The sequence below is a fragment of the Callithrix jacchus genome, chromosome 3, assembly GCF_049354715.1.
Source record: "Callithrix jacchus isolate 240 chromosome 3, calJac240_pri, whole genome shotgun sequence".
Classification (NCBI taxonomy): domain Eukaryota; kingdom Metazoa; phylum Chordata; class Mammalia; order Primates; family Cebidae; genus Callithrix; species Callithrix jacchus.
This window is the reverse complement of record NC_133504.1, coordinates 41,976,180-42,000,760: the sequence shown is the minus strand read 5'-3', so window position 1 is coordinate 42,000,760 and position 24,581 is coordinate 41,976,180.

Here is a 24,581-nt window from a genome sequence, read left to right as displayed (position 1 = left end):
CCCAGATTTTGCACACAGGTTGAAGCTCCTCCTTTTTGGCCCAGCTCAAGGTTTTTTCTCTGATCCAAAATTATCTGCAAAGGCTAGTGAAGCATTATCCATTGCTGTGAGGAGGCGGGCAGTCCCGGAGGCGGCGTGATGCAACTTCTTCCAGTACATAGCTGAGAGCAAACAGATCTGACCTCAAACCGAGCAAACCCAGTCTGTCCTTGTGATGGGGCCTGCTGCCATCACCCAAATTACCGAAAGAACTTTGTTAGCCTAGAAATCAGTTAACATTATTATTTTTAACCTGTAGCGGTGGCGGGAGGAGACTGACTTCCCCCATGCCCCAGTTCAATATTCCCAGGAAAGAGTGACTCTGGAAATACATTCCTGTCTCTCTGTGTTAACCATATTCATAGGCTTTCAGTTCTCAGGGAGATTTTGACCTCAATTTTCCTCTTGTCTGAAAGATGGGTATGGCACCCCATCTGCCACAGAGAGAAAAGAGCCAGGTGCCCACTTCATTGTTCTTGTGGTTCCATTAAGCTACCTCAGGGAAGAGAAAAAATCCACCTCCGTTGTATCTAAGGAGAGTAGAAGCATAGCTGAAGGAAGAGTGGCAAAATGAGGTACTGGGAAGGGGCCATCATCCTGTTTGGCCCTTACAGCATCCTTGTGTTTGGGAAAACAGGTCTGTCATCACTGCCTACGGAGAATTGTCACTGTGCATTACACTATTATTAATGTCTCTATTTTCGGTTATCCTTCATTTCTTCCTCTGGAATCAAGTTTATTATAAGTTTTGATGAAATGCCTCCAGTTTGAAAGAAATACTAATACTTAAATGTTTAATTCTAAGTCTTTACAAAGGAATACTTGTATGACTTGAAAACAAAGATACATGTTCATATTCAGTAAATAATCAATAATTATAACAAAGTGAATGCATCAAAACAGATTTGTTGCTTTTCTTCTCCTTAATATCCCTCTCTGACTCAGCAGTTATTGTCAATCATCTCACCATACCACCAGCCAATTAAGTCTCACAATCTTTCTCATCCATCTTTTCCATTCATCTAGTCAGCTGTCAATCAAATCAGCTGAATTAAACATTAAAGTGTTATTATTCTTTTAAACAGCTCTACCTCAAATAGCATTTGTAGCAACCTTATATGTATACATGTCGTATCCACTCCATTAGATTGTAAACTGATTTCCATGGCTGCAGCATCTAACATATATAGCTCTATTTAACATAATTGTATTTAACACTCAATAACTACATAATAACTTGAATCAGTTGCCTTTGTGAAGAAGTATGGGATGCAGAGGTGGAGGACAGAATTGGAAAAAAGAAAAAAAACTTCGTTTTTCTCTATAAACTCTCTACATTGAGAATTTGGAATGTATGCAAATATTATCTACTAAAATAGATACAATCAAAATATGTAATTATTGATCATTCACAAAGATTTACACAGTACACTCATAATTACATCTTGCTTACTTTTTAATCTGACTTAAATATGAAGGGTGACTAAGGTATTGCCTTTGCCTTTAAAAAGTGTATAGCACAATTGGAGAACATATAAATAAATAGTTATTGAGTTCTGGAGTTCATTGGCCTAGGTTTGAAGCCCATCTCTACAATTACTGGCTGTGTGATTCAGTACAAGTTACTTAATCTCCTTGAGTTCCATTATTCATGTCAGTAAAAGAGAGATAATACTTATGATATAGTATTTACTTAGTAGGACTATTACCAAGATTTAGAGGGATAATATGTTGAGCACATTGCCTGATCCACAGTAAGGGTTAAGGAAATATTTCCAAGGTTTATGAATTACCAAATGTATTTGACATAAAATCTATGTAAATAAGAAAGTCCTTTAACACAGTCATTATTGGTAGATTTGGTTCATGGGAACAAGCTTTGTTGTCCCAGCTATCGGAAGTTCTTCCATAAAATATTGGTTTGGTGAATTTAGGGTAACCCATTCATGCAGTTACAAGTTGGGTTTTGATGTCCTTAAGGTCATAAAGTTTTATTGGATGTATTAATGTATATAATAGTGACAAAGTTGACAAACATTTAAATTGAGGACATTAGAAATTCTGTCTTATCGCATTTTAGAAGTGGAATACTTGCATCACCAGCTTTTAACTGACTTGTATTGAAATCTAGATGTGTTATCAGAATTTTAGAGAAAAACATTTCCTTTTACCACAGTCTCAAGTCCTAAATCCAAATCATATAAGGCAAGAGGAAAAAAATGGGCAACAGCGATTTAGCAGTCTATATTGGCCCTGCATTCAGTCTAGTATCACTTAGGTTTATTAAATTTTAACTCGTTGTTTCATGTTTGGGCCAAATTTTTCTTTGAAAAATGAGAAATCATTGATGAATTCCAGGAATGAAGAATATTTCTTAAATCACAGTTCTTTTACTTCCAGGTATGTTTTTTGAGAGAATAGCATAGGTAGTATGTAAGCCAAAATAATCATTTAATGTAATTCCGAGGTCAATAGTCTTGTTTATTTAAATAATAACGTCCCAAATTCCCTATCATCCAACTGTTTGTGTTCTGACTTGAAAATACGTCTACTGCTAACAGTCATCATGTATATTGATAATTTACTCTGTGAGCCCCTTGTCTGTTTCGTTCGTCTTTGCTCCAAAATTATTTGCTGAATTTAAATTTGATTACATAGAAGACTTCTTGACCTGGTGACAAATATTATAGGCCCCAAGGAATAATAGAAAGAACTACTAATTTTGAGCATCTTCTTTATGCTAGTGTTATGCAGTAGTATAGTTGTTGTTGTTGTCATGTATATTCTCTCATTTAATCCTCACCACAAGCCTAGGAAGTAGATATAATTACCTGTATCTTATAACGAAAAAAGAAAGGCCTAGAGATGCCATGTAACATATGCAGGGTCAGTGTGCCAGAACAGGAGCTCAAACTCATGGGACCCAATGCCTGTGCTCTTAACCATGAATCTTTAAACAATGGCGAAATACTACTTAATTTAAAATGATACATAGATACAAGGTGTTGTGAAAGCCAAAGTTATTCACTGATAGAATGGATTTTAAAGATGTGTATATGCATGTATATGTAAGTGTGTGCATGATTATTTGAACATACGTTTACATCTATCTAGTTATCTATCTTCTTATCTGGGTTACAGGCAAGAATGTGAGAATGATCTTTTACAGTCTTTGAGTCTTTCTTGAACCTAGATTTGTGTTGTTTTATGATTGGCTTGTGTTTACAGTCCATTTTTTTTTCCTTTGGAGATGGAGTCTTGCATTGTTGCTGGCCTCAAACTGAACTCCTGGGCTCAAGCAATCCTCTTGCCTCAGCCTCCTGAGTAGCTGGGGCTATGGGCACGTGCCACTGCACCTGGCTTCAGTCCAATTTTAGATGGAAGCAGTTTTTCAATGCTAGCTGCTTGGTTCAAGTTTAATAGGACTTGATAAATCTAATTCTGTCAGTAGGTTAAAAGGGAGAGACAGCCACTGTGTGGTCAAGGAAGCTGAAATCAATGGCAACAATGATATATCTGTTTTTCTAATAAGTAAACCATTTCTAGATCTAAGCTAAATTTTTAGCCTGAATCCTCAGAACTGGATTTCCTAAAAACTGGCAGAAAGAAAATGACCTATTGGCATATTGAAAACCAGTCCAACCTAATAGTAAAAATACCCCATTAAGGGCAACAGAGTTGTCTCTCACAGAATATTTGCTTTGTGTGTATAAAAATAGACCAGGAAAAGTGAAAATGCAAATGCTTTTTTGGTAGTCTATGAACAATGTGCTTTTAGTTTCACTATGTAAATCAAAGACAAAAACAGCACTGGGCACGGGTAAGATGGACTCCCTCGCTGGCTGCTGAGCGGCAGCCACAGGTTGGGCTTTGCACTTCCTAACTTCATAAAGTTCATTACATGTGTCATTTGGGGGATCTGTCCCGGTGACACAACTCCCTGCTGTGGTTGGGATTTAGGAAATTAAGTAACTCAGTGCCTAGAGAAAGAAGGATTATCCTGTTGGTAATTACAGAGGCCAAAGAGGCTGGAAATTAACCATTTTTAATACAGTTTGAGACTAAGGAATGCTCTGAGGTGCCCTGGATTGAGACAAATTGGAATAGAGAGGTTGGATGTAGGTGTTTTGCTGTGCTGCATTGGTATTTGCTACTGGTTCATTTGTTTTTTTCCATCTTTGTGTAATCTATGATTTCAAATCTCTCACCCTATGAAAGAATTTTCACAATTAAATGTGATTAGCAGATTTACAAGAGCAAATGAGATTGGTTAAAAAAAAAAAAAACCACCACCAATGAAGGGGCCAAGTTATATTCATGAGAATGTGCTCTGGAAAGAAGAAACGTTTTAAGCCTTTGAGTAGAAATACTGGCCAATGTTGAAAGTGAATAGGCCCCTGTTTGAGGAAAACTGTGGTTATTTTGTCATGTAAACTAGTTTTGGAGGAAAAGCATATCTATATATTCCTAAAGAAGGAGAGAAAGTAGGAAGACTAGAAAATGTTCTCAGATCATCAAAGCAATTTAGTCATCTTATCTAGGTTACTACACACACTTGCTTTAACCTGCAATCTTGAATGAGGACAAACAAAACATTTAACAGATTTGGATATTTGTTTTGAATTCTAACTACTTGGGTTAGTTTATTGTCTTAGTGTGACTTCACTATAGTGTTTTCAAAGTAAAATCCATATAGGATTTGCTGTGTACAAAGGCAAACTTTCTATTGACATTTTGAAGGACTTTGCTTCATCCATGAAGGTGACATATTTCAGTCTTCTTCAAGTGTAGATTTCTGTGTATGCTTTACCTTGAGTGGTGGAACAATGACCTCTGCTAAGTAAACAAAGACACAATTTGCAAAACCGGATTAAGTCAAAATCCCAAATATTTACCGAATATTTTGCAAGAAAGCCTAGAGTCTAAACCACACTCTTGGTTGATATCCACTATGGCTGCAAGTTACCGAAGAACAGCCTGGCTTCAGGGTTGACCAGGGCAACCTCATTCACAAAGAAACAAGGATAGGTCAAAATTTAGAACATTGTGTTTCATTTTTTATAGACAACACAGAGGAAATTCTGTTAACCAAGATCTACGAAACTGGTTGCTTAATTATGCATCCTTCTGGGTTGGAAGACTACCCAATATTTACATATCAATACTTTCTATGGCTCTCACTCACTATGCTTTATAACCCTTCATTAGTACTATATTGATATTTAATGCTACTTCATCTCATTATGACGATGGAAGTCCCCACACTCTTCATTATATTGTCTTGATATGGTAAGCTATTTCTAGCTCTCCCTGAGAAACTTTATAGAATTTTTCTAAGATAATACCTAAAATAATGCTGAATCAAATATGCAGCACAAAATGTGGCTGCTCGGGAACTGCACATTGTCCCATGATGTTCCTCTGCTGGATACTCAGACCAAAGTGGTCATTCATTTAGTAAATACATATTGGGCTTATGCTATTTGCCAGGCCCTACTCTATGCGACGAACCAAAGTCCCTGGAGCTAAGTTTACATTCTAGTGGAGAGAAAGAGGATAGAAACAAAATACATAATGTCAATTGTTGACAAGCGCTGTGAACAAAAATGAAGAAGGATTAAGGAAATGAGAGAGGGGGTGTAGTTTTAGATATGGCGATTGGGCAGCTCTCTTGGTTAAGGTGACATTTGCTGAGTTTCTGGTGAGGCCAGTTACAAATAGTGAGTTCATAGCTGACTCACTATTGCCACCTGCAGGCCCTAATATATCTGGAGGATGAATGATTTAAAGCCAACATACACATATTTTTTTATTTGGAGTTGTCAGAGATTTTTTTCTTTTTCTCTTGAGAAGAAGTATTGCTCTTTCCCCCAGGCTGGAGTGCAATGGCACGATCTTGGCTCACTGCAACCTCCACCTCCTAGGTTCAAGCAATTCTCCTGTTTCAGCCTCCTGAGTAGCTGGGATTCCAGGTGTGCACCACGATGCCTGGCTAATTTTTTGTATTTTTAGTAGAGACAAGGTTTCACCATGTTGGCCAGGCTGGTCTCGAATTCCTGACCTTGTGATCTGCCTGCCTCAGCCTCCCAAAGTGCTGTGATTACAGGCGTGAGCCACTGAGTCCGGCCTGTCAGAGATTTGGCAAGTGTAGTTAAGTGATAGAATGAGAAGAAAGTAGGAACACTGTGCAAGTTAGCCAGAAAACACCACAATGGCCATCTACACATTACTATTGTGCTTACAAGTGATGTCATTCTCCTTCTCAAAAACCTCTGAGGAATTCCCATTTCCTATCCAATGAAATATACTTCCTAGCCTTGTAGTTAAGCTTCTCCCCCCAAAAATGGCCTATGTAACTTGTTAGCTATATCTTCTAAATTGGATTGAGGTATCACATCCCATACAATTTCAAATTACCTTCATGAGGCTTACATAAAGGATATTTTAATTATATAATTGTTATAATATAATAATACATTAATTAAAATACCTTCATAATCCCATAATACCTTAATTAAAATAATATTTATGTAAGCCTCATGAATGCAAGGATTCTTATCTGCTGTTAACTGTGGTGCTTCATCAATGCACTCAATAAATACTTGTTGAATGATAAAATATATTTTACTAAAATGTTACTAATTACTAAATATTACTAAAACACTAACATAAAATATTAAAATGCAATTTGAGGCAGAGAACATGTCTATTAAGCAGATAACAAGTTCTGTCAAGAAAAGGAAATACACCCATTTCAAAACCATCTGTTTCAGAGCAAAATTCTGTAGCCAGGCAATCAGGTCCCAAGGTGTGGGTAAGTGACAGAGCTGATGGACAGTACAAGGGAGGGACTACGGTGATCCTCCTGATTCATTTGAGTGGATTAGGAGAGGAGTGAGACATTCACCATGACTTGTTGACTGAAGGAAACTTTATATGTATTTAAGTTTTGGAAAACTAAAGCGAAATCATGTCACATTTTAAAACAACTCCAAGTTTGAATTATAAACATAAAATAGAATGGGTAAGTCCTAGAATATCACAATACTAGGAAGAATCACCTAGAGCCATTGGTCACTATTTCTCGGGATTTGTTCTATAGAATATAAGGAGAGAAGGCTCCACGTAGGCCTCTTAGCCACTCCTGCTTACCTGGAACAGGGGGGCTGCCCTAACCAAACAGTACAACCTTAAAAAAGATGAATAAAATCCTAGAAGACGGGGAAATGAGGGCGTTTATAGCATTGCGTTTTGCAGCTTCTCACTTATATAAACCTAAACAAATTCTCTAGAATATGCGGAACTAGGGCTAGAGTGTGTCACAGAGAAAGCTAAGTGATCTTCGCCTGGTTCTTTCCTTAGGTTTGTCTGTTTTGGTCCCATGCTTTAGCTCAGTTCACTCAGCTGTACTCCAAGTCAGCAGGTGGTCATGACCTACAGTTAGGACACTATTGCAGCATCTTGGGTCACCCACTGCACTCCATTTCTCAGCTGGACTTTGCAGCTGGGCCTCCAACTGCCACAACATCTAGCTACTGTCGGGAAATGCACTGCTGCATCCCAGCCTGGCCCCAGCACCATACCTGACTTAGGTTTGTTGTGGTCCCTTCTTTCTCCATTCAGGAATCCCTCTCTACTTCCTGCTCTCTTAATCACCAGATCTGGTAAACTCATACGAAGTAAGGTAGAATCGACTGAGCTCGCCTAAGGTATTGCTTCTACTAAGACTGAAATTTAAACTTGAGGGAAAAAACAGAAACTGAAGACATCAGTATCTAAGAACAGACTTTTACAAAACAGTCAGCTTTTGGAAGAGAATTATGGGATCAAATACAAATTAGGTAACTAAGAGCAGTTGTATAAAGCCATTTAATGATGTAAAGACAATGTTTTATTTCTATTTTAAGTACTTAGAATATCTTCTAGGTGACTATATCTTAAACCGCTCCTTAGATTACTCTGTTTCACTTTGTTAAAAATGTTAGGTTCCTCAGCCCCTTTCTGGATCTACCAATGATGAGTATCTGGGAGCGGACCCCAAGAATCTTCATTTTATTTACAAACTTCCCCAGATTATTATTATACACAGTAAAATAGGAGAACTGCTGCCCCACCCAGGAGAGTAACGGTACCTGCTTTATCTAAAGAGGTCTTCTTTCCATTAGACAATCTCAAATCTTGTATACTTCCTCTTTGTTCAAGTAGTTAATGCTGAAGGTATGCTGTAATCATTTCTTACTGCAAACGAATTTAAAAACCACTGTATCAGTTTTTGTTTGCTATTGAAGTTTAAAATTAGATTTTGGTAATTCGGAAACAAACAGACAAATACAGCGTGTTCTCACGGGATCTAAATATGTGCACATATGGGCATACAGAGTGGATTAATAGACACTGAAGACTCCAAAGGGTGGGCCGGTGGGAGGGGGTAAGGGGTGAGAAATTACCTGTTGGGTACGTGTATATCATTCAGGTGATGGTTATGCTAAAAGCCCAGACTTCACCACTACACAATATATATATGTAACAAAACTGCATTGGTACCCCCAAATCTATGAAAATAAAAAACAAAAGAAAACCAACTTAGATTGTAGATAATCCAGGTTACTGATCTGCATTGCTTTATTGATGAATAGGGCATCAATGCTTCCCAAAAAATAAAAAGTGGACTGGCACCAAGCCACAGTGCCTTAACACACTGCAGAAGCAGCTGTTGAAGAAATTCAATCCCTTTACAGAAGTAGAATAGAAAGGACTTAGGGAAAGACTGAATTGAGACATGGAAGAGGGAGAAAAGAATCGCAGATAATAACTCTGAGAAATAGTAAATGTGGGAGAACACTAACATAAACAGGAAAACGAGAAGAAGAACTGATTTTGCTGAAGAGAGAAAATAATGAGTCCAATTTCCAACTTTATTATTATTATTATTTTTAAGCTTCACTCTTATTGCCCAGGCTGGAGTGCGATGGCGGGATCTTGGCTCACTGCAACCTCCACCTCCCGAGTTCAAGCAATTCTCCTGCCTCAGCCTCCAGAGTAGTTGAGATTATAGGCATGCACCCCCACGCCCAGCTAATTTGTATTTTTAGTAGAGACAGGGTTTCTCCATGTTGGTCAGGTCTCAAACTCCCATCCTCAGGTGATCTGCCCACTTGGGCCTCCCAAAGGGCTGGGAGTATAAGCGTGAGTCACTGTGCCTGGGCCGATTTCCAACATTTTAAGTTTGGGTGGGAGTGAGACCTGTAAGAGTTGATGGCGTCAGAACGCCGGAGTCGAGCTTTGGGAATGATGACTAGTGGTGAGTTGATAGAAGGTGAAGTGAGTTTCCAGGGAGAAAACAACCTGAGGACAGAATTTGGACTAAATTTAAGAGCTGGCAGAACAGGCAGAGAAGGGAAGGACAGCTCTGCCTCTGCCTCATGGCCCTATCTCTATGCAAAAGCCAAAGACTTTCGAGTCTCCAAATAACATCCCTTGGACATGATTTAACCTATTTATCTGTGCCTTGGAAGGCTTTCAAATGAAAGAATTACAAACTATCTCATATATATATACACATATATACATATACACATGTATACATATGCATGTATATGTGAAACCTTTGCCGTTGGATATGCCTGATAATACAGAATGAGTGGAAGTCGTTTTACCCATTTCATCTTCTATGGTGCCAGAAATGGGTAGGCTATCTAGTAAATAGATTTTGTTAATTAGTAGAGTCTGTGATGTAATCTCCTAGTTGTGTTAAATTTCCTGAGATGCTTGGAGGAATCTGTTGGATTTCATTGTGAATGGCTTTTATGGTGCATATGTCATTACAGATTTCTGTGAACATATAGGGCTTATTAGAGCTAATTCAAACCAAAATTCAAATAACTTAGAAATTAGCTTAGCTGTGTGCTGTGGCTCACACCTGTAATCCCAGTACTTTGGGAGGCTGAGGTGGGAGGATCGGTTAAACCCAGGAGTTCAAGTTCAGCATGGCAACAAAATGAGACTTCAAAAAGTAACAAAATTAGGTGCCTGTGGCGGTGTGTGCCTGTGGTCCGGAGGCACCTACACGGGAGGCTGAGATGGGAGGATCCCTTGAGCCTAATAGGTCTAGACTGCAGTGAGCCGTGTTCAAAACACTGCATTCCATTCTAGGGCCTGGGTGATGATAGAGTGAAACCCTGTCTCAACCTTATCTAAAAAAAAATTAAAAATGAAAGAAAAAGAACAGAACTGTATTTTAAGGCCCTCTGGTGAAAGGCCAGTCTTCTAATGGTTAGTGTAATAGAGCCACCTGCTGGTGAAATCATTTTATTACTAGACAGCCTCAGGCATGCCTGTGGATACACCTGTGCACTCCGATTGCCACATAGATTCTTGTAGATTAAATATCCTTCACCCATTCTTTTTGTACGTGTATAAGTTCTTATCCACATGTTAGGTATCTCTGTGTTCATGCTGAAGGGTTGGTGAGGTAGGTATTTTTCTTAATGTCAATCAACAGCATTCAAAATGGGTCCTCAGGTCAAAACCTGAAATTCAGAATTTGGGATTCTCTGTGTGTTTGGACATACTTCCAACCTGGTGGTCAGGGTCTTATATAAATGACCCCCAAATGGCCTCCGTATATTGATTTTTAAGCTGTTGATTTATTTTTATTTTCGAAAATGTATTATTATTATTTTAAGGGATGGGTGGGAGTGGAGGCTCTTGCTCTGTCACCCAGCCTGGAGTGCAGTGGTGCAATCACAGCTCACTGTAATTTCCAACTCCTGGGCTCTAATGATGTCCTGTCTCAGCCTTTCAAGCAGCTGGGACTACAGGCACATGCAACCATGCCCAGTTAATTAAAAAAAATTAGTAGAGATGGGATCTCACTTTGTTGTCAAGGTTGGTAAGGTTGTTTATTTTTTTATTAACAGCAGGCTGGCAACAAGTCAAATGTTTATGTATCTTAATGTTTTAAACACAGCCTAAATAAGCAGATTCTTAGCTACTTAGAAACTGCCTGCTCAGTATACCCTGAGCAACTGCACTCAAGCTCTGCTAGCCATAGATAAGATAAACTTTGCATCTATAAAGACCCCACTTAGCAGCTGCACTTTGTGGGTATCTGATCCTGAGATTTTGCCATGTGCTGAGGGATATTACCTAAATATGGAAGTCCCCTCTCTAATCCCTCTTCTTCAGGGCTTCCTTTATTCTCCTCCCCTTCTGGGTGGTGGCCTCCTTGCTGCCAGAACTCTGGATGGGTCCCCACTATGTGGGACTCCCCAACACCACGCAAACCTGTCAAAGTGCTTCTCCAGTAGAGCTCATTGCATGCTACTCCAACTTCGTGATTATGTTTTTTTCCTTGATCAGCCTCAAAATCCCTTGAAAAACTCACTCTATCAGGTGAGAAAGACCTCACCTCAGTGGGGAGAAAGAAATGAATGTCATAAACTTCCCTAACTCTGGTTGTTCATATGGTCATGACCCTCGTTACCCTCTGTGCATCTTCCTCAATTACTATTGTTCCCCTCCAGAAAGCAACATTATTTCCTCGAAAAGGGCAAAGATTACTTGGCGATACTGGTGCCCCCAGTTGTCCCTTCCCAAAGAGTCCAGGAGACCTGGCTACATCATGTGCCACACTGTGCAGAGGTCTTTTTTGTGCCCTGCCCTCCTAAGGGAAGAGTTGTTTCAACAGTAGCTAATACAGTTGGATCTTAGTTTGGCCCTGAATTTGGCCAATGGCCCCTTATGCTCCTGGCATTGCTAGTGCAGTGCAGGAAGGGAGGAGCTACCTGAACAGACAGTTCAGCCCAGTGTCAGGCCTCGACTCTCAGGGACTCAGCCTGAAGCCCAGGTGGATTGGTTGAGGTTCTCTAGAGGGACAGGACTAATCGGATAGATGTATATATGAAAGGGAGTTTATTAAGGGGTATTGACTCACATGATCACAAGGTGAAGTCCCACAATAGGCCGTCTGCAAGCTGGGGAGTAAGGAAGCCAGTCAGAGTCCCAAGACCTCAAAAGTAGGGAAGCGAGCAGTGCAGCTTCAGTCTGTGGCTTGAAACATAATCACGAAGTTGGAAGGCTGGAGAGCCCCTGACAAACCACTGGTGTAAATCCAAGAGTCCAAAAGCTGAAGAACTTGGAGTCTAATGATCTAGGGCAGGGAGCATCCAACATGGGAGAAATATGAAGGCTGGAAGACTCAGCCAGTCTAGTCCTTCCACGCTCTTCTGCCTGCTTTTATCCTAGCCATGTTGGCAGCTGATTAGATAGATGGTGCCCACCTAGATTGTGGGTGGGTCTGCCTCTTCCAGCCCACTGACTCAAATGTTAATTTCCTTTGGCAACACCCTCACAGACACACCCAGGATCAATACTTTGCATCTTCAATTCAATCAAGTTGACACTCAGTATTAACCATCACACAAGGGGCTGGTTTTGTTCTTGTTTTTGTTTAAGAGATGAGCTCTCCCTCTGCCATCCAGGCTGGTGTGCAGTGGCACAATTATAGCTCATTGCAGCCTTAAATCCCTGGCCTCAAGCAATCCTTGTCCTCCTCAAGTGCTGAGATTATAGGCAAGAGTCACCAAGCCCAGCTGGGGCTCACTAATTGAAGGTGATGAAAACATTACACACTTTCTAGGCAATTCTTTCTCCCTCTTTATGGTTGAATGTAGGAAAAAGTATCTCCCTCTCATGGTTGGTTAAGGATCAGACTCACTGTTCTAATCTTGCCTGTACAAGTTAGTAGCTCTGTGGTCCTAGACTACTAGCCTCTTTGTGCCTGATTCCTTTCTTCATAAAAAGAGGCCCTAACAGTACCCATCTTGTAGCTTTGTTGTGAAAATTAAATAAGATCTGGGATCATAGTGAGTTTCTTTGGTTTTTGTTTTACTTAGACAGTATAACATGATAACTAAGAGTATTAAGAGAATGGACATTGGAGCCCAGCTGTCGGGGCTTAAATTCCAGCTTTATAATTACTTCTAGCTGTGTGACCTTAGGAAATGTACCTACTTCTTTGTCTCATTTTTCTAAATTGTAAAAAGGGGATAATATTATTATCCATCTTATAGGGTTGTTTTGTTTAAAGTGTTAATAAATGTAAAACCTTTAAAACATTATATAAGAGCCGATTTTATTATTATTATAAATAAAGCTCTTAAAACTGTTTCTGGTAAGCAGTAAGAACTCAATAAATGTTAATGGTGAATATTTGTCATGTAACTACCCAGATAATCCATGAACTGTATTAGTTGTCCTGTAAAGAATCAGGGCCTGGTTTGTTTTCTTCCTTTTATTATAAAATTTTACTGCTTCTAAGTTAAACTCTCATCTCCCTAAATTCAATCCAGGAAGAGAGTCAGGATGAAAGGTCTAGAAGGAAAGACAAGAGTGCCGATGGAAACAAAACTGCACCAATAGTAGGTGTTAAAAAGAGAGAGAGAGAGAAAGACACAGAGAGAGAGAGAGAGAAAGAGAGAGAGAGAGAGAGAGAGAGAGACTCTCTTTGTCTAAAAATTAACTAGACTGTCAGCTCCTGAGTGTTTTGCTTCTCTCTTGGAACCTGGAAAAAAATATTTGCAGTGGTCCTCATGTGCACAGCAGGCCTTGCTCCGATGGTTTTGCAGACCAGGAAGTGAAGATTTCCAACGGAGGAAGAGCAGGATAAGAGAATAAAAAGAGATAGATAAGCTAGCACAGGAACAAGGCGCAGAGCAGGAGAGTTACCAGGACAGAGCAGGGAGAGACTGACTGTCGCAGGGCAGGGAGCAGGAGAAAGGCAGCCACTTTTCAGGGAAGGTATTTGTGACTACAAGAAAGCCAGGTTCTTCAGGGCCCTGGGGAAACAGAAATACAATTCCCTGGCTTCGGGGAGAGACCTTAGGAGAGACACTTGGACCCTGGAAAGTTAGAGCCTCCGTAGCTGGGCTCTTCTGTACCACGCGTCCCAGCTTTGCTTTTTCCTTCGCTCCAGAAGTAGCTAGGGCCAGGTGCCAACTCCTTGCTCAACTTCTCCCTGGAAAAGTGGCTGCTTTTCCTGTGACAGTCCCGCCCTGCTCTGCCCTGTAACTTTCCTATTCTGCACCTTCTCCTTGCTGGCTTGTCTATGTCCTTCTCTTCTTCCCTATTCCTCCCACTGGAAATCTTCACTTCCGAGTCTGCAAAACCGTACAGCGGAGGTTTGGAACAGAGTCGGCTCTTGCAATCATATCGTCTCTTGGTTGGCGGTGGTTCTGGATTTGAGGGCAGCAGTAGGGACGATTAATACTAGTTTTTTGGTGTTTTTTTTTGTTTGTTTGTTTGTTTTTTGAGACGGAGTTTCGTTCTTGTTACCCAGGCTGGAGTGCAATGGCGCGATCTCGGCTCACCGCAACCTCCGCCTCCTGGGTTCAGGCAATTCTCCTGCCTCAGCCTCCTGAGTAGCTGGGATTACAGGCACGCGCCACCATGCCCAGCTAATTATTTGTATTTTTAGTAGAGACGGGGTTTCATCATGTTGACCAGGATGGTCTCTATCTCTTGACCTCGTGATCCACCCGCTTCGGTCTCCCAAAGTGCTGGGATTACAGGCGTGAGCCACCGCGCCCGGCCAAAACTAGTTTTTAATACTTAAATGGTTTAGGGCTTTCTTGTGCCTTTGTTCTCCCTAAGCATTAGTTTGATTTACTAAAATCCTGGCCTACCCCCATTTTTTGGCAACTTGTTAAAGAAACCAAGTGAAGGAAAGAGATTGGGGTGTCAGATCACCATTATTCAAGTCTGATTATACCTACTGGTCATAGCATACAGTAATCAGTCCTTGGGTATTTATTTATGTAGAAATCATCTAGCAAAATAGAATGAATAGATAATTTCTTTTGAGGGGCCGTAAACTTTTTTGTATGTTGAAGTGTGTTTTGACACTTGAGCATGCCCTGGTTGCAGTGCTGCCTGTTTCATTTGATTTGATTGTCTGACATTGACACTCTATTAGTAACGTTTATTCCTTTGGTTTAGTCTGTTTTTTTTTTTTTTTTTTTTTTTTTGAGATGGACTCTCGCACCCTCTCCCGGGCTGGAGTGCAATGGTGCAATCTTGGCTCACTGCAACCTCTGCCTCCCAGGTTCAAGCGATTCTCCTGCCTCAGCCTCCTGAGTAGCTGGGATTACAGGTGCCTGCCACCAGGCCCAGCTAATTTTTTTGTGCCCAGAACAGTGCCTGGTGTGTAAGATTACCAATGTATCTTTTTTGAATAGATTATATTCATAATATTTATACCCTAGGGCTAAAGCGAAGATCCTCCTGTGAGGCCAGTTTGTATACTGGAAAAACCCTTGGCTTTACAATTAGAGAAATCTGGTTTCCAATCATGGTTGCATACTCACTGGTAGTGTGAACTTCTCAGGAGGTCCATTTCTACACTTGTGTGATGGATACAATATAGTATCTTGAAAGTTTGTTTGGGGCATAAGGTGGAACACAAATGTTCATAAAGGACTCAGCTATGAGGAGGCTAGAAAATGAGCAGGTTTGAGAATATATATGTGAATCTGTTTTGTAAGCTATAAAGCCACATTTATACATATAGAACTAATAATCCTGGGGACAGTTGTGTGAAATGTACTGTGCAAAGATTTCATGGTGAATGGTTTCACTGCTTGTACATACTGAAAATTAGAAAATAAATAATGGCTGGTGCCTATACATATATTTACATATTCTAATGGAACTGAATGTCTGACTTTCTATTATTTCTGCATAATGTTCCCAATAACCTGTAGTCCTGTTGTGCCTGAGAAGACAGTACGTATTCTTATTATCTCAGTCTCTCAAAAAACATCTGCACAAATTCAGCTATTTAACATACTCACCTGAAACCCAAGTAATTAGCTGGTGACAATTAGCTGCCAGTCTCCACTTTGTTAGCATGGTCCTGCTAGACGATTACGGGCTGGTTTATTTTAGTTCAGCACACATTGCTAGGCCTTGGGGATTCAAAGGGAAATATAATATGTCTTATTTTCAGGGTACTCATAGTCTCTTGCTATAGTCTAGCCTAACTGTGCAAGGTGTATACAATTCAGGCTGTTTGAGGGCATGAGTGCGGTCAGCTAGCATATAGATATGTAAGTGCTTTTAACTGCCACAGTTTGAAGACAGCCGGAAGGCAGACAGATGCTATGCTGATGCCCCTTTTCATCTTGAGTTTTTCCATAAAACCTTCAAGGTATAGGACATATTCTTTAGACTATAAGTTAGATTTGTCCCTGAAATCCAGGTCCAGTTCTGTATTCTTCTATGTTGAAGTTTAAGAATCACAGACTAGGGTCGGGCGTGGTGGCTCACACCTGTAATCATAGCACTTTGGGAGGCTGAGGTGGGCAGATCAATGGAGGTCAGGGGTTTGACCCCAGCCTGACCAACATGGTGAAACCCCATCTCTACTAAAAACACAAAACTTAGTCGGGCATGGTGGCACACAGCTGTAATCCCAGCTACTTGGGAGGCTGAGGCAGAGAATCACTTGAACTTGGGAGGCAGAGGCTGCAGTGAGCCGAGATTGCACCATTGCACTCCAGCCTCGGTGACAAAAGCAAAACTTGGTCCCCCCCCCCAAAAAAAGAATCACAGACTACAGGACTCCTAGATAAATGGGGGCAGCTTCAGAACCCAAGTCGTCTTGTCTTGGTCGTGATGTACCTTTCCCTGGTTTGCAATCCATTCCCCAATGACCACATGGGCTCAGAACAGATACTTTACCAATGTATCTGGTAAAGAACCTAGATACATTGCTGAACTATCTATGTCCACCTGCCCCCCAAACCCTTCTCACCTGCTGCCTCTCCAGCAGCCTCACCTTTGCAAATAAGGTTGTGCTTCTTCCAGATGTGGAGATTAAGCAGAAAATGATGCAAGGTCACCAGAAGATGATCTCCATGTATGAGGGCTCAACCAGGGTAGAGTTGTTCTAGATCTGGGCAGCAGAACAGCTTGCTTGACTGTGAGACAGTGCACTCGAGGTTAAAAGAAATTCTTCAGTGAAATTCTTCAACACAACTGTCCCCAGTAGTATTAGTTCTATATGTATAAATGTGGCTTTTTAGCTTCCATGTGGCCAGTAAATACCTTCATTTCCCTATCAGGTAAAATAGGCTTGTAAGCACTTTCAGGACTGGGACCAGGATTTATGCATCCTTGCCTGGCACAGTATTGATCAACTGTACATAGATCTATTCTCCAGGAGTATTCATTGCCTCACATTTATTCATGAGTAATTCTGATACAAGTACATACTTTGAAATACGTAGATATTGTTTCGGCCTCACATTTACTTGGCAATAAATATTTCTCGAGCACTATGCTAGATCTTGGGAGTATAAACCAGAATACAACCAATTTCTTGAACCCAGGATACTGTCTTGGTGTATTTTTATTTCCAGATTTATATCAAAATTAACACACTTTTTACCTTTATAAAACCTACGGCTGGTGTATATATAAACCATGGAGAAATACTTTAGGATGACTACTTCTGTTATCTTCTCATCTCTATTTACTTTTTAAAAGCTCTGATGAACACAGCATATAAGCACATTCGCTCATTGAATTCTTTTGTAATCTTCAACCCTGCAGTTGGAATGGAGCAGAGTCCGGCTGAGCTCTCCAGGGCTCCATCCCTTGTAGAGAATGACTTCCTTTAGGGAGGGCACAGTGCAGCCCTTGGGAGAGGTTGTCTAGCTAGACCGCTGCTGCTGCTGTATCCTTGAACCTCAATGGCTTGGCTCTGGACTGCTTGCGGATTCTTGCACACTGAAGGGAAGGAAGACTGACAGCGAATTTGGCTGCTTTTTGAGTTTTCCACTGTGTCTTCAACTTATTCAAATGCCTTTCCTGAAGAAAGCAGATTTCATGGACCACTCCATTTGCTTCTGGACTATTGAGACACTGGCAGATATGATTAAGAATCTGAACATGGAAACATTTAAAAATACACGACACTGATTTGCAGTGCAGTTTACATCTCTGTCTCGGATTTTACATTGTCTCTGGAACCCACAGCAGTCATTTGAATTATCCATCATTCACAAAGCTGGCTTTGTCTGATTTTTGTGGCATCCATTTGTTCTTGTCTTTCTTTTCTCCCTTTCCTCAATATTCCCACGATCACTGACACAACTGCTTTTTGTGCCCTGTTTGAATTTCACACTTGAATCCCTTTTACCAAACATCTCAATGTCAAATCCCAAAGTGAGACTTTTCTTTGTCCTCTGAAACCTTTGATGAAAAGTTACTGTCTGCCTGCAGTTTGTAGAATTGCTTAATTGGAGATTGTTAAAGTTTCACTGGATGGTATTGCATCTCATTTTGGAATAGTTGCTGTTGATCTTTCTGAGCTCAAGTGCCTTAAAAACAGACAAGCTGTTTTTAAGTTATCCGTATCATCCATGAGAAATAATGTATGATTAATAATGGGACCATTTATCTTTCAGTATTTCCCTTCTTATATCTTAACGGTTTTCCATACGTGTATTATATCATGCCTGAGTTTACTCTTTTATGATTGTAAAAGCTATCCATCCTATAGGGTATTGCAGTTGCATTATACAGAAAAAAATGTGTAAATGTATATTTCAGTAATTAAGAAATGCTTTTAATGCTGTATTTATTTTACGTATTTACCTAAGACTGCTGTGCCAACATCTCTGACCTAGTGGAAAATATTTCCATCTTTGGTAAATCTTTACCTAAAACTTTAATAGTGGGTTTTAGGAATTCCAACATTTCAAAATAAAAACATTCTATGGTAGTTAATAAGAAATTAGAGACAAGTATGCCACCAGAGCATATGAAAAGTGAGAGATATGAAATCAAGACATTTTAAGGGGAAGAGCTGTTTTAAAATGTGATTTCCTATTCATTCATTCATCATGCAGCCAACTTTTGCCCAGTGCTCATCAGGTACAATGGAAGAGACTAGGGACACATACATCAAGACAAAGCTCCTACCTTTAAAAATACCATTTTAGAATTAAACACTATCTTATGATGGTACTTTTTCTTTAGGTTCTTATAGCTCTTTTTTTGGACTCTTGGACCTGCCCTTGCATAACATTTTTTAGTAAGGGAGTAACCTGAAGAAAAGCTGTTATTTTAGGATTATGGAAGGGGGAAAACTAGAGGCTTGGTAGCAGCAAATGTTACCTTTGAGAATACTGCTGACCCCTCATACTTACATCATACATCAATAAGCAGGATCAATTTTGGCCTTAATTGATATGAGCTTGGAATAGCAAAGACAATTGTGCATTGGATGAAGGAAATATATAATTTGTTTTAAAATGAGATCTTTGCCATCAGAAGGAAATAATTTCTGGAGCTCACTGGGAATAAAGAGATCTGCTACCACTGTTATATTTCCCTGACTTGTCTTTCTGTTACCATGTAATAATTTGCTTTTCTTTTCATCAGCATGATTAAGTATGTGGATTACCACCTTAATATGCCAAGGGTTGAATGTAAAGTACGGGGACAACTCATTAGGATAGAGAGGGTTGCCAGGAAATATCCCAGATGAATAAGAATATATCTACAACTTCTATATTTGAATAATGTAATACTGTACTCACATATTTTTTTCAACTTTGGTAAATTCATTATTAAATTTAAATTTTAAAAAGTAAAATACACTTATTGTTTTTCTTCCAGTTCCTCAGCTTCTGATATGGTTTGGCTTTGTGTCCCTGACCAAATTGCACCTCAAATTGTAATCCCCATGTGTGTCCAGGGAGGCACCTGGTGGGAGGTGATTAAATCATGGGGGTGGTTTCTCCCATACTGTTCTCTTGATATTGTGGGAGTTCTCACGAGATCTGGTTGTTTGGTAAGCGTCTGGTATTTCTCCCTTCTCTCTTTCTCTTTCCTTCTTCCCACTATGTAAGACATGTCATTGCTTTCCCCCATGATGGTAAGTTTCCTGAGGCCTCCCTGGCCATATGGAACTGTGAGTCAAATTTATAAACCTCCTTTGTTTATAAATTACTCCGTCTCATGAAGCATCTTTACAGCAGTGTGAAAACAGACTAAGACAGCTACTATATGGAAAGAAGCTAGATTATTTGATTTTCTTTTTTTTTTTTTTTTTTTTGAGACAATCTTTCTCTGTCACTCAAGCTGGAATGCAGTGGTGCTATCTCAACTCACTGCAGCCTCTGTCTCCCAGGCTTAGGCTGTCCTCCCACCTCAGTCACCTGAGTAGGTGGGACTATAGGTATGCACCACCACGTCTGGCTATTTTTAAATTTTTATTTATTTATAATATATGTTTTTTTTGTGGAGATGAAGTTTCACTGTATTTCCCAGGCTGGTCTCTAACTCCTGGGCTAAAGCAATTCTCTTGCCTTGGCCAGCCTATTTGAATTTTATTATCTCTCAGAGATAAACTCTGTTCCTGCTAACTGCTACAAAAGGAAAATCACCTGTAAGTGACTACTGTAGTCACTTTAATAGCCCCCTAGTTATATCTTTAAGGCTAGACCTTAAAGACAATACCTAAGCCAGGCTCAGTGGCTCAGGGTTGTAATCTGAGCACTTTGGGAGGCTGAGGAGGGCGGATCTTGAGGTCAGGATTTCAAGACCAGCCTAGCCAACACAGTGAAACCCTGTCTCTACTAAAAATACAAATATTAGCTGGGCATGATGGCGAGTGCCTGTAATCCCAGCTACCCCGGAGACTGAGGCAGGAGAATTGCTTGTACCCAGGTGACAGAGGTTGCGGTGAGCAGAGATCATACCACTGCACTCCAGCCTGGGCTACAGAGCTAGACTCTGTCTCAAAAAAAAAAAAAGACAACACCTAAAAGGCTAATTACAAGACTGTTTATGTAAGTGATTTATTGTGAAACTTTAAAAATGTTAGATGCTAATGTTATTAGAACAAAGGTAAGTATTTTGGTTATTTACCATCTTTATGTCTGAATATCTTAGGGAAGTACAGCTAATTAAAGAACTTCTGTTCACAAAGATGGATATGGTAGCCTTATTTATAACACACACACAAAAGGAAGGACCTAAATGCCCAACAATAAGGAAATAAGGAAATGGTTAAATAAATGAGGAGAGAGTCAGGCAATAAAATCTTACGTAGCCATTAAAATTATATTTATGGAAAACCTTATTACCATGAAAAACTGCTTATGTTTTCATATATAGTACCCAATAAATGTCTCAGACTTAATTTTAAATATTTCAGTTGCTACAGATGGATTACATTTTCTTATTTTAATATTTAAGGCCTATAAATTGGCCTTAGGCATGGAATATCCCAGCAGAAATTCCATTTAGACAAGAGAACCATTCAAGTTATTTAGCTTATTAGAGAATATGTAAATATTATTATAGCTATAGCATCAAATTTGTGATTTGTAGTCTGTGTAAGAAGCTGCTTTTATTTGGTGAAATTAGTTTAAAATGTCTCCATCATAACATCCCTAGGTTATCTACTTGGTGCTTTAAAGGGCAATTTGATCACAAACGAGGTACTTTTGAAGAGCTACATCACCTATGGAAACTCTTACTCCAATGTGCTCTTTTGGTTTTCTGCATCTGTTTCTATAATCTGTCAAGTAAATGTGAAATCACTGGTTTCTCTAAGGAATAGTGTAGAGTTACAGTAATGAATGTTCAGGGCATGCATAATGTGGGTAACTTTAGGTTTTAGTAACACTTTGGAGTTAAAACTGCTGTTAGTTGGGTGCGATGGCTCATGCCTGTAATCTCAGTGCTTTGGGAGGCTGAGGTGGGAGGATCACTTGAGCCCAGTAGTTCAAGACCTGTCTGGGCAACATAGTGAGACCCTGTCTCTACAAAAAAAATTTAAAAAAAAAAAGCAGGAGGATTACTTGAGCCTGGGAGGTTGGGGCTGCAGTGAGCTGTGCTTCTGCTACTGCACTCCCCTCCTGGGTGATAGGACAAGACCTTGCCTCAAAACAAGCAAACAAAAAAGCTGCTAATAGATTACAGAAGAGAAGTGGTTACTTTGTTTAGTTCTTTTAAAGCCTTTTCACTTTGGTGATAATGAAAGTTTAGTTTATCTTGAACATAATATCAGATCTTTCCATCAATTGATTATATTTCAAATTCACATAGTATTAGTTAATATAAACAACATAAATATTATAATTTCTTAATGTTTATTATAGCCTTGGAAGCATTAAAATGTTGATTAGTCTGCATTATTGCTTTTGATAGCCAAATATATTTTATAGTGAATACATTTGTTTTTATATTTTAGACCTGGGCTATGCTCCTGATTTTATACAGACCGCCATGGCTCCAGATAAAAAAGATATTCACCAAAAATATAATTTGAAAACTATTTTGTCATGTGGATTATCTTAATTTTTTGTATTCAATGGAATGTCAAATTTTAAGATGGAATCACACACACACATATACACACACTTAGTAAAACTGTTTGATTTATATAGTCACAGAAAGCAACTAACTCAATGAACATTTAAAAGGGCTTTAATACACACATGCACACATATGTTTATTGTAGCATTATTTACAATAGCAAAGTCGTGGAACCAACCCAAATGCTCATCAATGCTAGAATGAATAAAGAAAATGTGGTATATACACACAATGGAATACTATGCAGCCATGAAAAGGAATGAGATCATGTCCTTTGCAGGGACATGGATGAAGCTGGAAGCCTTCATCCTCAGCAAACTAACACAGGAACAGAAAACCAAACACTGCATGTTCTCACTCATAAGTGGGAGTTGAACAATGAGAACACATGGAAACAGTGAGGGGAGCATCACACACCGGGGCCTATTGGTAGGTAGGGGGGAAGGGGAGGGAACTTATAGCACAGGTCAATAGGTGCAGCAAACCACCATGGCACAGGTATACCTATGTGTGACAAACCTGCACGTTCTGCACATGTATCCTGGAACTTAAAGTAACATTTTTTTTAAAGGGCTTTATGAGCCGCCTTGCAGTTCTGAGGAAAGAAGACAGTTGCCATTATATGAAAGAATTTTTAGAAATATAAAGCCACTTTGAATCCCCCAGCATTTTGGGGGTGATTCCCAGTCGGAGAAAGTTAGAACTGAACTGTTTGTTTGCTCTCTGACACTCTGGATCTCCCGTGACTCAGGGCAAATCATTTTATGATGACTCCCTGGAGTTAGTGTGAATCTTGAGGCTATGGAACCAATCAAAGTGGCTGCCCAAACTAAAACAAAATCCAGGACTCTGACATCACTATCACGGTACTTTCATTTATTGAGCTAATGAAGAAAGTTTTTTGCAATTGAGTCCTGAATATCCAATCGTGTTATGAATCTCTCCTTTTGAAGTATTGAAAATGTACTTCTGCTTAAGAAGGATCAACTCCTTAGAATGTGCTGTTGTTTTAGATCTACATGAGGAGCTGTGAATAATTAGCAGTCTGGATGTTGTTACTATGTACGACTTAGTTTTATTAATGATAAATTTCAGAATGCACCAGAGTTGGAAGGCCTGTCTTTAAAATACCATTATCATCCATGAGGGGGAGCTATATCGTCTTTTAAGAAATCAGTTGCTCAGAGGAAAAATAATAAAACTAGTTATACTACCTTGCAAAAAAGAAAGCAAATTATTATCTGAAAAAGTCAATTTTGCCAAATTTGAGAAACTTCTTGTAAAATCACCAGAATTGTTCTATTTGCAAACTAACTTTCACTTTTTTTCCATTTGTATACTATCTTCACTGACATGTGAAGGTTTCTGCACATTTACACTGCTCTTGCTGGTATATATGTCCCAAATATAGAGTTAGACATCACAGAGCACAAGCAGTGTTCAAGACGCCAGTGCCTCATAGATGAGAAGGTGGAAATAGAAACAGATTGGGGCTGGGAATTACATTTGATAGATATGACTGTTGAAGATATCATTGGGAAATAATTCTGTAAACAGGGTGAGAATGGTGTCAACCTGAATTGAGTGGCAGGGATTAATTCTCAAGCTTATTAGGAAATAGCAAGGAACTGCAATCACATAACACATAATGCATGCCTTCTATGGCAGATCATACAGGTATTCGAGGGAGCTGGGAAAAAAAGAAGCTTTTAAAGGCAAAAAATATCCATATGAATATTTTGAAATAAAGACCACTAGCTACAGGGTCTTGTTACATGTGGTGGCATTTGCTCATTGGTGGTACTGGCTGTTGGTAGGAGAGAGTTTTCACAGAAGTGACTTAACTGGAAATTTTCAGTTGAAGAAGTCGTTTGTGGTATTTCCTGGTGCAGGCACACATGAGGGCCCTTCCTTCATGGCCTCCCACTCCATATTGTTAGGGTTTGACGTAAGTGACTCCATTTTGGGTACTGACAACCTTCACAGGAGTTCTACTCAATAGAAGTAACAGTAAGCGGGCAGGGAATGGATGTAAAGTAGAGTAGGATTGAGCTTTAGGAAACCCCAGGAGAGAGGGGAAATGGTGGCAGCTAAGGAGCTAACAAATGGAAGAGGAAACCAGGTGTGGTGGCTCATGCCTATAATCC